Below are 5,566 nucleotides of genomic sequence, written 5' to 3'. Positions count from 1 at the left end.
CCGTGTGATCTTTAGCCTTTCTCCATCTCTTTCTGCCCAGCTCTCTGTGTCTATCGTTAATTCTTCCCTCTCTGCCCTGTAGCTTTTGTCCTTTCTGGCTTCCCCATGTTCCTATTTTAGAAATGTTTCGTTCTTCTTTCTGTACGCATTGCGATTCCTTTTGCTCTCCATCTCCCTTTTGGTGTATTTTCTTTTTCCTCTGGCTCCCTGTCCCTAATGGTTAATTCTCTCCCTGCTCATGCTCTGTACCACGTAGCCCCATGGTTTGTTTTGAGGTCTTCCCTACCCCGGCCCCTTCCCTCCGTCGTTGGCTCTCTCGGATCCCTGTCCCCGTGGCTTCATTCTCTCCTCTCTGCCCTGTTCTTGTCGCTTTTCTTGTCTTTCTCCATCTCGCTCGCTTCAGCTTTCTGCCCCTAGTCTTCTTTCCTCCCTCGCTGTCGTGCTGCCTGCCCCAGGTTCTTTGTGCGTTTCCAGCCTGCTCCTCACCGTTCTTTCTTGGTCTCTGTCCTGCTCTTCCCTCTTTCTGCTGCCTCTCTTCCCCTCTCTGCTGCTTTTATCTCCACCTCTGACAGGCTCCCTCTCTGTGTTCTAATTCCATGTTCTCTTTCACATAGACCCGTGCTGTTTGTTTGTCCTCAACTCTCTCTGTCCCGCTCCTTGCTGCTATGTTTTATTGCCCAATTTCCTCCCTCTCTGTCTTGGTAGCCCATTGCTGTTGGTTTTTTCACTTGTTTCTTCGTTTGTCTCTGTCTGCCTCCCAGTGCCTGATCTTTAATTCCTCCTTCCCCGTAGGCCGCTGTTCCTTTTTTCCATACTACATTGTGTTCTCTTTGGCCTCCTTTTCTTATTCATCGGTTCCCTCCTCGCTGCCCCGTGGCCCGTCCCCATTTTATTGTTGCCTCTCTCCCTCTCTCTGGCTTCTTGCCCCTGTTTTTAAACGTCTTCCCTCTCTTCCCTGTTGGCCGTGTGATCTTTAGCCTTTCTCCATCTCTTTCTGCCCAGCTCTCTGTGTCTATCGTTAATTCTTCCCTCTCTGCCCTGTAGCCTGTAGCGGTTGTCCTTTCTGGCTTCCCCATGTCCCTATTTTAGAAATGTTTCGTTCTTCTTTCTGTACGCATTGCGATTCCTTTTGCTCTCCATCTCCCTTTTGGTGTATTTTCTTTTTCCTCTGGCTCCCTGTCCCTAATGGTTAATTCTCTCCCTGCTCATGCTCTGTACCACGTAGCCCCATGGTTTGTTTTGAGGTCTTCCCTACCCCGGCCCCTTCCCTCCGTCGTTGGCTCTCTCGGATCCCTGTCCCCGTGGCTTCATTCTCTCCTCTCTGCCCTGTTCTTGTCGCTTTTCTTGTCTTTCTCTATCTCGCTCGCTTCAGCTTTCTGCCCCTAGTCTTCTTTCCTCCCTCGCTGTCGTGCTGCCTGCCCCAGGTTCTTTGTGCGTTTCCAGCCTGCTCCTCACCGTTCTTTCTTGGTCTCTGTCCTGCTCTTACCTCTTTCTGCTGCCTCTCTTCCCCTCTCTGCTGCTTTTATCTCCACCTCTGACAGGCTCCCTCTCTGTGTTCTAATTCCATGTTCTCTTTCACATAGACCCGTGCTGTTTGTTTGTCCTCAACTCTCTCTGTCCCGCTCCTTGCTGCTATGTTTTATTGCCCAATTTCCTCCCTCTCTGTCTTGGTAGCCCATTGCTGTTGGTTTTTTCACTTGTTTCTTCGTTTGTCTCTGTCTGCCTCCCAGTGCCTGATCTTTAATTCCTCCTTCCCCGTAGGCCGCTGTTCCTTTTTTCCATACTACATTGTGTTCTCTTTGGCCTCCTTTTCTTATTCATCGGTTCCCTCCTCGCTGCCCCGTGGCCCGTCCCCATTTTATTGTTGCCTCTCTCCCCCTCTCTCTGGCTTCTTGCCCCGTTTTTAAACGTCTTCCCTCTCTTCCCTGTTGGCCGTGTGATCTTTAGCCTTTCTCCATCTCTTTCTGCCCAGCTCTCTGTGTCTATCGTTAATTCTTCCCTCTCTGCCCTGTAGCTTTTGTCCTTTCTGGCTTCCCCATGTTCCTATTTTAGAAATGTTTCGTTCTTCTTTCTGTACGCATTGCGATTCCTTTTGCTCTCCATCTCCCTTTTGGTGTATTTTCTTTTTCCTCTGGCTCCCTGTCCCTAATGGTTAATTTTCTCCCTTCTCATGATCTGTATCACGTAGCCCCATGGTTTGTTTTGTGGTGTTCCCTCCCCGGCCCCTTCCCTCTGTCGTTGGCTCTCTCGGCTCCCTGTCCCCGTGGCTTCATTCTTCCCTCTCTGCCCTGTTCTTGTCGCTTTTCTTGTCTTTCTCCATCTTGCTCGGTTCAGCTTTCTGCCCCTATTCTTCTTTCCTCCCTCGCTGTTGTGCTGCCTGCCCCAGGTTCTTTGTGCGTTTCCAGCCTGCTCCTCACCGTTCTTTCTTGGTCTCTGTCCTGCTCTTACCTCTTTCTGCTGCCTCTCTTCCCCTCTCTGCTGCTTTTATCTCCACCTCTGACAGGCTCCCTCTCTGTGTTCTAATTCCATGTTCTCTTTCACATAGACCCGTGCTGTTTGCTTGTCCTCAACTCTCTCTGTCCCGCTCCTTGCTGCTATGTTTTATTGCCGAATTTCCTCCCTCTCTGTCTTGGTAGCCCATTGCTGTTGGTTTTTTCACTTGTTTCTTCGTTTGTCTCTGTCTGCCTCCCAGTGCCTGATCTTTAATTCCTCCTTCCCCGTAGGCCGCTGTTCCTTTTTTCCATACTACATTGTGTTCTCTTTGGCCTCCTTTTCTTATTCATCGGTTCCCTCCTCGCTGCCCCGTGGCCCGTCCCCATTTTATTGTTGCCTCTCTCCCCCTCTCTCTGGCTTCTTGCCCCTGTTTTTAAACGTCTTCCCTCTCTTCCCTGTTGGCCGTGTGATCTTTAGCCTTTCTCCATCTCTTTCTGCCCAGCTCTCTGTGTCTATCATTAATTCTTCCCTCTCTGCCCTGTAGCCTGTAGCGGTTGTCCTTTCTGGCTTCCCCATGTCCCTATTTTAGAATTGTTTCGTTCTTCTTTCTGTACGCATTGCGATTCCTTTTGCTCTCCATCTCCCTTTTGGTGTATTTTCTTTTTCCTCTGGCTCCCTGTCCCTAATGGTTAATTCTCTCCCTGCTCATGCTCTGTACCACGTAGCCCCATGGTTTGTTTTGAGGTGTTCCCTACCCCGGCCCCTTCCCTCTGTCGTTGGCTCTCTCGGATCCCTGTCCCCGTGGCTTCATTCTTCCCTCTCTGCCCTGTTCTTGTCGCTTTTCTTGTCTTTCTCCATCTTGCTCGGTTCAGCTTTCTGCCCCTATTCTTCTTTCCTCCCTCGCTGTTGTGCTGCCTGCCCCAGGTTCTTTGTGCGTTTCCAGCCTGCTCCTCACCGTTCTTTCTTGGTCTCTGTCCTGCTCTTACCTCTTTCTGCTGCCTCTCTTCCCCTCTCTGCTGCTTTTATCTCCACCTCTGACAGGCTCCCTCTCTGTGTTCTAATTCCATGTTCTCTTTCACATAGACCCGTGCTGTTTGCTTGTCCTCAACTCTCTCTGTCCCGCTCCTTGCTGCTATGTTTTATTGCCGAATTTCCTCCCTCTCTGTCTTGGTAGCCCATTGCTGTTGGTTTTTTCACTTGTTTCTTCGTTTGTCTCTGTCTGCCTCCCAGTGCCTGATCTTTAATTCCTCCTTCCCCGTAGGCCGCTGTTCCTTTTTTCCATACTACATTGTGTTCTCTTTGGCCTCCTTTTCTTATTCATCGGTTCCCTCCTCGCTGCCCCGTGGCCCGTCCCCATTTTATTGTTGCCTCTCTCCCCCTCTCTCTGGCTTCTTGCCCCGTTTTTAAACGTCTTCCCTCTCTTCCCTGTTGGCCGTGTGATCTTTAGCCTTTCTCCATCTCTTTCTGCCCAGCTCTCTGTGTCTATCGTTAATTCTTCCCTCTCTGCCCTGTAGCCTGTAGCGTTTGTCCTTTCTGGCTTCCCCATGTCCCTATTTTAGAATTGTTTCGCTCTTCTTTCTGTACGCATTGCGATTCCTTTTGCTCTCCATCTCCCTTTTGGTGTATTTTCTTTTTCCTCTGGCTCCCTGTCCCTAATGGTTAATTTTCTCCCTTCTCATGATCTGTACCACGTAGCCCCATGGTTTGTTTTGTGGTGTTCCCTCCCCGGCCCCTTCCCTCTGTCGTTGGCTCTCTCGGATCCCTGTCCCCGTGGCTTCATTCTTCCCTCTCTGCCCTGTTCTTGTTGCTTTTCTTGTCTTCCTCCATCTCGCTCGCTCAGCTTTCTGCCCCTATTCTTCTTTCCTCACTCGCTGTCGTGCTGCCTGCCCCAGGTTCTTTGTGCGTTTCCAGCCTGCTCCTCATCCTTCTTTGTTGGTCTCTGTCCTGCTCGTCCCTCTTTCTGCTGCCTCTCTTCCCCTCTCTCTGCTGCTTTTATCTCCACCTCAGTCAGGCTCCCTGTCCTTCTCTGGCCATCCTGTTCCCTGCCTCGTGCCTTCTCACTACACGCACACACGCCCCCCCAACCCGTCCAGCCACATGCCGCTTTTCTCTTCTCTCCTCCTACTGTCCTGTGCCCTGCTCCTCACCTTTGGTGGCCTCCCTCTCTGCCCAGCAGCCTCTCGCTCCAGGAGCCAGGCGACCGACCGTCCGCTCCCTGCCAAACCAGGACAAGCGCGTGCCGTGGTTTAGCCCCAGCTGGCAACTCTGCACCAGGGAGCTGCTTGCTCGCTCCACCCTCAGTGGGCTGGGGGAGAGAGCTGGAAGGGTAAAAGTGAGAAAACTCATGGGTGTTTAATAGGTAGAGTAACAGCTGTGCATGGAAGCAAATCAAGGAATTAATTCACACTCCTTTTCGGTGGGCAGGTGTTGAGCCTTCTCTGGGAAAGCAGGGCTCTATCATGTGTAATGGTTACTTAGGGAGTGAAATGCCGTAGCCCCTAAGGCCTCCCCCTTCTCCCCCAGCTGCATGTACTCAGCGTGATGTCAAATGGTATGGAATAGCCCTTTGGTCAGTTAGCTGGGAAAGCTTTCCCAGCTGTGTCCTCTGCCAGCCTACTTGCTGGTGGGGCACTGAGAGAACCAGAAGAGGCTCTGACTGTGGAAGCAGTGCTCAGCACATCTCTACATTGTTAACGCTGTTTTGAACATAAATCCAAAACTTATCCTTTCCTAGCTACTATGGAGAAAATGAGCACTATCCTAGCCAAAACCAGCTCCGTGCGGCTCCGGCAACGGCGGCCGAGGTGGCCTGGGGGCAGGGGGAGCGTTGGGGACCCTGAGCCACGAATCGCTCCTGGGACTTGTTACATGCACGCTGCCTGCGCAAACACTTGCCCTCTCCTTTGCCCTCGGGGCTGCGTTTGCGCTCCCTTTGCGTGGGGCAGGGGGCTGTGATGGAGCCCTGGGGAGAAGGTGGTGCACTGTGGGGGTGGGGGAGGGGCCCCCCGTTGCTGCTGTGCCTCAGCTGCGGGCGGGGGCTGGATGGAGGAGCCCCAGGTGCGGGCAGTGGGGCTGCCGGTGCCGGCTCCTACCTGGAAAAGGGGTGGTGCCCTGCTCCGGGGGGCCAGTGTGA

Source organism: Phalacrocorax aristotelis, unplaced genomic scaffold (assembly GCF_949628215.1).
Source record: "Phalacrocorax aristotelis unplaced genomic scaffold, bGulAri2.1 scaffold_169, whole genome shotgun sequence".
Taxonomy (NCBI): Eukaryota; Metazoa; Chordata; class Aves; order Suliformes; family Phalacrocoracidae; genus Phalacrocorax; species Phalacrocorax aristotelis.
Note: the sequence above shows the minus strand (reverse complement) of the source record.